Below are 10,349 nucleotides of genomic sequence, written 5' to 3' on the forward strand. Positions count from 1 at the left end.
GATTCTCTTAAATTTGTCCTATGGGAAGGTACACTCAATATAGCTATAGAAAGAAATAACATATATTAATATAGCCAGTGTGGTATAGTGGCTAAGGTATTGGACTGGGAGTTGGGTGATCTGGGTTCTAGACCCCACTCGGCCATAGAAATCCACTGGATGACTTTTAGGCCAGTGACAGACTCTCAGCCCAACCTACCTCACAAGGTTGTTGTTGTGAGGATAATATGGAGAGGAGGAGGATTATGTATGCTGCCACGACACAGGCTCTGAACACCAGACCTCACGTCTGCCACCACTTATTATGGGGCGATACAGGCTCTGAACACCAGACCCGGCCGAGGCTACTCCCTGCTCAAGCCAAGCACCACCACTTGATACGCCTGAGGCAAGGGATAAAGCCCACCTTCCTCCAAACTATGTGGAGAAAGGGGTTTAAAATGGAGAATGGATTTTAATATATATAATAATGCGCTGTGAGTTATATCTGCTTAGGTGAATGATTGTCAGAGTGGATGTTAAATGTGTAAACTTAAGATGATAAACGCCAAACAGACACGTGGGATTTTTGTGGTAGTTTTAAAACAAACAATCAAAATTTATTTTTACAAGTTCATAAGCTTTGTTTCAAATAACAACATTTAAAAACCTTTTTGAAACCTTCCATACAATCCTGTCACTCTCACATTCGCGCTTTCCTTTTTCTCACACAATCACTCTTGAACTTTCTTTATTATCAGTATTGATTAATATACTTCCACTACGTGCACACCACACTCTAAAGACACCACTCACTACACTGACCCTCAAATTTCCCAGAACTTAAGTACCATAAATACAGAGAGCACTACAGACTCTAAGAGTCCCTAACAAGTCTCCCTGAAAAGCTTTCCTGAAAAGAACAAGAACAAGAACTCCCAATCCCCTCAGTCATTCCCTTATATATATATCACTCCTCCCCACTCCCAAGACATTCTAACTCCGCCCACTCAGGCCAACATTCTACAAACCACAGACTTACAAACGGCAGACATACATTTGGAATTGACTTGTGGGGTGTAACGCCACATATGCCGCCTTGGGTTCCTTGGGGGAAAAAAGGTGGGATATAAATGTAATAAATTAAATTAAAATAAAATAAAATAAAATATTCAGTTGCCAACATAATAGCTCAGTACAGGGTTGATGCTCATTACATCATTTTTAGCTAGAGCAAAACAGAAACACTGGAGGCACATTAAGAGGAAAGCCCAATGTATTGCTCATTCAGTTCAAAACAGGCCATGTGGGCAGCTTATCTTGGCAGTGAAGGCTTGCCCAAAGCTTATGAGGTCACTTTAAGCAAAATTAGGAGGAGGAGGAGGAGGAGTTTTCATCAGAATCACTCATCCTCTCCCTTTTCTGATAAAAATTTTCACTTTGTCACAGCTGGTAACCATTAACCTGGGCAAGACTTGGAATTGGGTGTTCTCCATGTCAATTTGTCTTACAAGTTCATCTGCCCATTGCTATAGAGAGGGCAGGAGTGTGCTTAGAATCCCTGTTTGCTCATCAGTAAGAAAGCCATGATGACAGTCATAATCAGCTATGTTTCCCTGTCAAATCCCGACAATGCATCAGGCTGGCAGGCAGGGCCAGCAGCTTTCCATCCTAATCAGTTGCTTGGAAGGGGACTACTGGTTTGTATTGTGTGCTGGATCATCAGCAACACAATGGTTTGAATCGCACACACGCCCAGGATGGAGAGCTCCAAACTTGTCTCATATGCCGCCTCTGCATCTCAGACTGTTAGGGTAGTTGCAGAAGGGAAAATGGAATAGCGTGCGCCTATCCCTGCCGGTGACAGTGAGCGAGCAAATGTTTCAGTTACTGAAGAGCTCCATGAGGCTTGGGGCAGGGGGAAGCAGCATTTACTTGGTGCTCCTTTGTGCGCCAATGACTGAAGTTGTGTCTGCATGAGCTGCCCCCGTATCCAAGGCAATAGACAGGAGAATGGGACAGGATACCGCAAGGGGTGGGCTAACGGGTGGGTTGCATTTAGCCGTAGGCCTCATTTCAAAAGCCTTTTATGAGTGATCAGTTCAGATCTCTGGCAATACTTATCTGTCCTTCCCCTGCTGGGTGGGGAGAAAGCACTAGAGGGAAGAGGTGTGTGTGTGTGTGTGTGTGTGTGTGTGTGTGTGTGTGTGTGTGTGTGTGAGAGAGAGAGAGAGAGAGAGAGAGAGAGAGAGAGAGAGAGAGAGGTCAGAGAGGGGATGTCAGAAAGATTGGGGAGAGGGTGTCAGAAAGAGAGAAAAGGGGTCGTCTGCCTGAGTTTCTACACCATTAATAAAAACAGCAGTCTTGCGGCACCTTAAAGACTAACCAGTTTATTCTGGCATTACCCCTTAGTAATTCATTCTAACCAATGCAATTGAGTGCTACCTGTTGGGAGAGTTCCAAATGAAATCCTAACAGTACCTCTTCTAACACCTCCACGCCATTGTGCAGGGGGTAGTGCTGACCTCAGGTCATCCCATGGAACACTGCTGATCATGTAAGAGGTACTGTTTGGAGCCAGTGCAGCCTTCAAGATGGGCATACTGGGACAGTGACCAGATACAAACGAGGACTGGGCTCCTAGACCTTTAATGACTGAGCAGATGAAAGAATTTCAGCAAATGCAACCTGTTTCTGCGCAGCAAGCTGTACCTGCCAAAATTCTCTCACCTGTGTTGCTTTTAATGGCACAGAAGCCCCACTCTCCCTTTCCTCTGGCTACCCAGAGTATTGTGCAGATTTCACATGCCAGTAGTCCTTAAGGCAAGGCGTGATCCTCGCAGCCTTTATAACTAGCAGTAAAGCTGTGTCAGGCTTTCTAGGCATCTGGTTGGTTCCTGTGCAAACAAATGCTGTGCTAGATAAGCCTTCGGTCTGGTTCAGCATCACTCCTCCTCTGTTCCTATATTAAAAAAACATCCAGGTTTATCCCTTCACATATTGCTTTTGGAACTATGAATATTCGACCCCAAGTGTGCAGCAGAAACACAATAGAGCAACACAAATGTGCTTTTAAACCATCGCTACTCCTTTCCCCAAAGCTTATAAGGTAATTTCAAGCAGAAACAGGAAAAAAACAATGAAGGACCACTGTTGAACTGCAGCCAGTGAAGTAACCCAGCAATCCATGCAAGGAATTCTCAGGAGAAATGACAACATCACATTCAACACAGCTGGAACAGGGGAAATAGTGTAATATGGCAACATTGTGGGCCGCATTGTGGGCAACATTGTGGGCCGTGACAAAATGGCTATAGTCGTTTGAAAATAAAGCACTATGAATGCACCTCAAACTGAAGGTGCAGACATGCCTTCAGGCCTCTTTAATTTATTTTCCAGGCAAGTGACATTTTCCTAATAGCTTATCTGTAATTCCCAGGCAAGACATTCACAGCAGAGGCATTTTCACTCAAAGCTGTTCTTTAGGTTCCAGGTTTTGTGGATATATCCCAACCACCCATCGAAAATGAAAGGTATGCCATGCCTACACCCCTGCACCTGCAGAGTCAAGGAGCAACATTGAATGGCAGATGAAATGAAGGTAGAATCCAACTCCAACTTCAGTGAAGCCCCCTAACTTGCGTGAATCATATCCTCATCTTAGTTGATACTTGGACACTCAGATAACACCAAAAGGGCCTCATTGCATAGAACTGGATAAGAGCTTTGGACAGGGCTGGCCCTGAGGGAGGCAACTGCCTCAGACTTGCTAGTCTAGTTGGCTTCTGTATAGAGAATGAGGTGAGGTGGGGGTGGACACCATTTTGTTCTTTGTTTCAGGCAGCAAAATGTCTTGGGCTGGTCCTGTTTCTTCAATACCCACAATTCATTCACTCCTACATTCTCATCTTGAATATGTCCTTGACTGGACAGCCAGTCAGCTGAAGCCAATAAATTGTACTATTGATTTGGCCAGAGCCCCACACATTCTCATTTGGGATTACTCTTCGGTATTCAGTTGACCACTTTGGTCATTCTTCCACACTGATTCTTGCTGTTCATTTCAGCGATGGTTCTCACCACCAAAGGAAATTACTTTTCCGAGGAACCTACTGACTGCATGTTAGCTTCATAGGATGCAGAATATATCTCCACCATGTACTAAATCCTACCTTTCTTTTCCAGTGAAGGAATCTGAAGTGGGAGGGTTTTAATGACAAACAAATAACACATATCCATCAGAAGCGAATAATCTGATAGTTCCTTTGTTATTATGAGGGGAATCATCTCCCCCGTAAATATAATCAATAACACTCTTTGTAAGCATTCAAGAATTATTACAGACACTGTTTCCAGCTCTGACTAGTGACCAGGGCCAAGATTCAAAAGCAGAGGCACCTGAAAGTCTGGAGAAGTCATGAGGTTGTATCCTCTGCCCTCCAGAGCATATCTGGAAGGTGCATGGCATGGGGGCTGCTGAAGTGGGGGAGAAGACCCTGACATTCCATCCCACCAGTGGTACTCTAACATGGGCAGAGGAATGATTCTGGATCCAACCCGGTGGTATTGGTGTCAGAGGTGTGAGACACAAACCCCGCTCATCCATTGTGGGACCTAATCAGCCAGAGCATCCTATAACAGAACCCCCTGAACTGCAGTCCATTGGGGTGGCACCCCCAGGGCTGGAACCCCTTATCCCCAAGGACTTCCCAATCTCCCCTTCCTTCCCGCACCTGCAGAAACAGAAAACACACCTGGCTAGAAACAGTCCAGCAGCAAGAGAATCCAAAGCTCCAGCATGTGAACTGCCTCTTGAAACTTCTCTACACAATAGCTTTGGCTATTGGGCGCTATAAAAATGCAATAAATAAATAAATAAATAAATAAATCTCAAAGGGTCAGAAGGCAGGGCAGTGAGTTGATCCAGACTGGAGCTGTCCAAGGTCCTGTATATTCAAAGACAAACCTACCTGCTAATGCAGGGGTGTACAACCTGCAGCCTCCAAGGCCTTAACTCTGCCCCCACCAAGAGTGCACCAACCTCACTGCCACCAAATCCCTGCACCCAGCAATCCTGATACTGATCACTCCTTCCTCACTGGTAGCACCAACGAGGAAAGAGCAATCTGTATCGGCATTACTGAGATGTGCATGTTTGGTCTCGAACCCCTGAGCCAGCATGATATGAGGCTCTCAGGGCCGAAAAGGTTGTGCACCCCTGTGCTAATGGATTAACAGCCAACTCTCTCTCTCCTCCTGCAAACTCCTCTTGCCCCATGGGCTCCCAGTCGGGACTTGACAAGCTTCAAGTGCCCAAGTCCGTCATGCCAGAGCTCTGAAGCCTGCCCCACTGATTTCAGCTCTGTATTTATTTTTCTATGATGCACCACAGCAACGTATGCCTGCCATAGCCTTCTGCTCTTAGTCAAGCCCTGCCTGCAATTTAGCAGTAACTAAACATTCATTACCCTTCTCACTTAGCAATGAATGAACAATGTTGACCTTTGCCACACTTCTTCATTATACAATTCATCTTTTAGAAGCCATTGATTTTGTTCACATATTTCACTCCAACCTATCGATCTGATTAGTCTCCGTAATTCAAGCTAAATTAGCTGCCATTTAGTGTGGTAATTTATTACAAGTCAGCTATTGGGTTGCCTTCAGTTATTGGTGTGCACTCCTTCCTTTGCTGAAAAGGGGGATCAAAACCAGCTGTCTGGACAAAGGCGCCTATGTACTGGATCTATATTCTGCCTTCAAAGAAACTAGCCAATGGCCCTGCAGATTCAATATTCAAATGGCAAGCACTGGACATGCCATTTGATTTTTAACAAAGGAAACATCTTTCTTTTCTTTTATCATTGATGTCTCGCTCAAATATTGTCAGCCTCCTGTTGAAGCATCTTTCTGTGGTTCTCTGACCATTGAATGACAATGACAATGGGCAAATACAAACATGTGTGTATCTCAATTGATGCAGTGGCATAGTAACAAATGATAAAGTGCAGGAATGCATCATGACAGTTCTTGTAATCATGGTTGGGGTTAAAGATAAGAACATAAGAAGAGCCCTGCTGGATCAGACCAAGGGTACATCTAGTCCAGCACTCTGTTCACACAGTGGCCAACCAGCTGTTGGCCAGGGACCAACAAAGCAGGACACAGTGCAACAGCACCCTCCCACCCATGTTCCCCAGCAACTGGCGCAATCAGGCTTACTGCTTTGCATACTGGAGGTAGCACATAACCATCAAGGCTAGTAGCCATTGATAGCCTTCTCCTCAAGGAATTTGTCCAACCCCATTTTAAAGCCATCCAAATTGGTGGCCATTACTACATCTTGTGGTAGTGAGTTCCATAACTGAACTATGCACTGTGTGAAGAAGTACTTCCTTTTATTTGTCCTGAATCTCCTACCAATCAGTTTCGTGGGATGACACAGGAACCTGTTTATGCCCTAATCCTCATTCTAATGAAGTGTGGACGAACAGGGCTTTGGTTTTGTTTGTGTCAAGATGTACCCCCATATGAGTGAGGACTTGCGATGAACACCCTGACATTGTGAAAATCCTGCAACAAAATCTTGAGCCTACAGTAACATATTTCTTTCCTGCACGGCGCTGCCTCTCACACATTTCAGCTTCTTTGAAGGAGCCACATGAAAGTTGCTCGGTGCACCCTCAGAAAGGACGACACAAAGAACTTAAAAACCACAGTACATCAAACCACCCTCTTAAAGAAAAGCTGGCCCAGATTCTCTTGTTGCAGTGTGCCTAAAAGGCTTGCCCTGTTTTTAATGTAGCTCTCTGGCTACCCCACCCATCTGCTGCTGTGCCCCCTTTTTTACTGCACTGACATGGCAGTAAAACATAAACGTTAACATTCGGTACCTGCGAAATGGTCAACAGTGAGAGCCAATGTCAAAGGGGTTAACCCGCCTTAATTCTAAAGCACAAAAGGCAGCAAAAAAACAACTGCAGGCCTTTGGACCAGATCTCCCGTGTGGCATGCCCCTCCCCCTTCTGAATTCTCCACAACGTCAACACATGCAGGAGTCTTTCAGTTCCATAAATGAAAAAAGAGAGAGCTTTTTCTGTTTTGATTAACAAGAGAGTCTTCCTGGGAGACTTTAGTGCCCGCTTCTTCCCAGTAACTGGCTTGTTTAATTTAGCCCTCTCATAATAGCCGCTAAGATAAAGAAGTCTCCTCCAGCAGTTCAGTTTCTTCAACCCCCCTCGGCACACACCTGAGCACCAAACAATGCCAGCAGCCATCGCAAAGGTGGCTTATTGAATTCTTCAGGTTGTGACACCTTGGAATATTGGGCTGTCGGAGGCATTTGTGAAAAACCACATCCTCTGCCGCCGCTGTCACAGGTAGGGAAAGAATTGGTCTTCAGAGTAAAAAGGGACACACCTGCTAGTCCCTGCACTCACTGCATCCTTTTTATCCCAGGCTCCAGGAGAAATGGATTGTGCTACTCATTGTTATGGACAAAAACCACAAACCAGCAGTGTTCGCTGCTTTGGTCTCTCATACACCCACGCACGGTTTGAGTGGCATCTCTCCCTCCAGGGCTGCGGGGGCAGCAGAAAGTGCACAGGATGGATTGGATCCTGAGGGCTTCTTCACACCAAGTGCCTCGCTTGTGTGAGACGCTTGAAGTATCGAGCGTCTGCGCCTCTGAAATGTAAGCTTACGGCATACCCAGCCACGGCTGTTCTGCACACAGACCCTTCGAAGGCCGGTGGGTTACATTCATTAACGTCAAATATTCCACAACCAGGGTGGCCAGAGAAAGAGTGTGCTGTGGAATATTCTGTGATACAAAAAGGGCAGCTAAGGGTGGAATGATTAACATGAGGCTTGAAGCAAAAAGAACAAATGCTGGTGAAAAGTGTCCATTCTCAGGACCAGGCCTCCTCTCCACAACTCAACTGCTGGGGACTCGTTGACTGATGATGATCCCAAGAATGGAAGCCTGTCTCTCAACATTTCCTGAAACCCACCACTCCTGAAAGGGGTGGGGGTGGGCATAAAAAGACCAGCCAAGGGCCAAAGCAGGAGCGAGATCCTTCAGACATCCCACACATTGCAGCTCTTTCCTTGAAGCTGAGGGTGGCCACTGTGAGGGGGGAAAGAACATTGGCTTCAGTTGGAGAATAGAACTGATCCCTTCAGGACTCCGTAGGTCACTCAGTTCCCCCCACACACACCCCACCACCAACGACAATGCAAGCTTCTTGGCAACTGGTTGTCCTAGGACTCCTAGTGTAAATTTGCTTTAGGTGCACAGATATTATTGCCTCTAAGAAGTTGCATCACTTAAAAAGCCGAGTCGTGCAATTTGAAGGATGTGTGAAATGCCTGGGATCATCTGTCTGGAGACGGGGGGAACAACACTGTCAATAAGGAACTGAACATTTCCTATTGCACCTCAGTTTGAAGGAGACAAGCACACAGTGACATAACAAGTGGCATATGGCACATTGCTCCAAACATTAGCAATTTCTGCGCGATAAGCAAACCTTCACAAAGCAATGAACAGTTTCTCCAAAAACATTATTTTCTTTTGCTGCATTCCGCCCCACCACCCGCCACACACACACCATCTTGTCTCTAGGAAGCTCATGCAAGGTCAAGCTCCTGGTAATTATTAATGCGGTTTCTGCTTAATTATTTTTTATTTATTTATACAAATATGTATATCTTACCCATCTGGTGCTTATGAACTATTCAGGATGGCTAACAACAATTGCAACCAATCAATTGATAAGATGACAAAGAGAGAGGTGGAAATGAAATGCAATAGATAGATGCAGCAGAGAAAAGGGGCTTGTTCAGAAGTTCCTTTGTTCTAAAGCAGCCTTACTCAACCTGGGCCCTCCAGACCTTTGGACTATAACTCCCAGCCTTCCTGACCATTGGCTATGCTGGCTGGGGCTGATGAGAGTTGAAGTCCAAAACTACTGGAGGGCACCAAGTTGGGGAAGGTTGTTCTAAAGTGTGTTGGGTGCAGGGATTTCCAATTGGGTGACTGGGTGGCCTACATTACAGGGAATAGTCCTCTATTTGAAGGTGTCCTCTGTTTGAAGGGCTGTCCAGTCCAAGTCTGGTTCAAAGATAAAGAACCATCAGATGGGAGAGCAGGGAGGGGCCATGACAATTTCCATCTGGACAGCAACCACAGCAAGCATACAAGTTGCCTGATCACAATCATCCCCACAATGGTGAGAGGTATTGTATTTCTGTTTCATTTATTTCAAAATTTGCATTATTATTATTATTATTAGCATTAGCATTTGTATACTGCCTTATCTAAAAAGCCATCATGGCAGTGTTCAACAATTTAAAACTTCCAAACTTTAAAATAATAAAATGAGAGCATTAAAATGGTATCGCATTAAACCACACATTTTAAAAAGCTACATTAAAAAGATACATCTTTTTACCCTTCCTAAAAGCCAAGTTAGTGGGGGTCAACTGTAGATCTTGAGGGAGCGCATTGCACACTTTAGGAGCGATAAAGAAGAAAGCCATGTTATGTGTTCCTGCAAAACAGACCTCTATAGGTATTGGTGCCCTCAAAAGGGCCTCTTATGCAGATCTCAATAATAGGGCAGGTTCACAGTTAGGCAGGTGGTCACCTAGACAGCAAGGTCCTAAGCTGTTTGGGTCTTTAAGGTTAAGAGCAACATCTTGAATTGAGCCTGGAAAGCAATCAAGTGCAGGTCTTTCCAGACAGGTGCAAAATGGTTGCGATACCTTGCGTCGGTTACCAGCCTTGCTGGCACATTTTGCACCAATTGAAACTTCTGGACACTGTTTGCATGTAGAGTACACTGCAATAGCCTAAACATAAATATCTAGAGATATAAATTAGCATATGCAAATTTTATGCAAACCAGTGCCCTTTTTTATCCTCTTTTTTGATGGTGCATTTCCTCTTTTTTGGTAAGGCATAGGCGACCATCCTAGTTACCAGCAACTTGAACATGTTTTTCATTTTTGCTCTGAATGGCTAGGCCTGATGAAGAATGTGCAACCAGAAAGCCCAATGTTTTAACAGCAAGTTCCTCCAATAGAAGAACTCATCCTCGATGGAGCAAGGTATATTTAACTTTCCTCTCAGGAATTGCCCCTTCTTTCTCCTCCTCCCCTGGCCCTTCTGCCTTTCCTCTGCCTGATTGCCACCCTGCTACATGCCTGTCAGTCCCTTTGGGCACCTTCTTGTGAATGAATCCCAATGCACTCCCACAATCTTGCAGTTCGGCCTCCCCTGATCTGAATACTCATCACTCCTCCCACTGCAAGCATAGCTCGTCATCAGCGCCTGTATTAAGCCGCCAAAAGTCCCCGTCTTCCTT

This window comes from Elgaria multicarinata, chromosome 3 (genome assembly GCF_023053635.1).
Source record: "Elgaria multicarinata webbii isolate HBS135686 ecotype San Diego chromosome 3, rElgMul1.1.pri, whole genome shotgun sequence".
NCBI classification, from domain to species: Eukaryota; Metazoa; Chordata; class Lepidosauria; order Squamata; family Anguidae; genus Elgaria; species Elgaria multicarinata.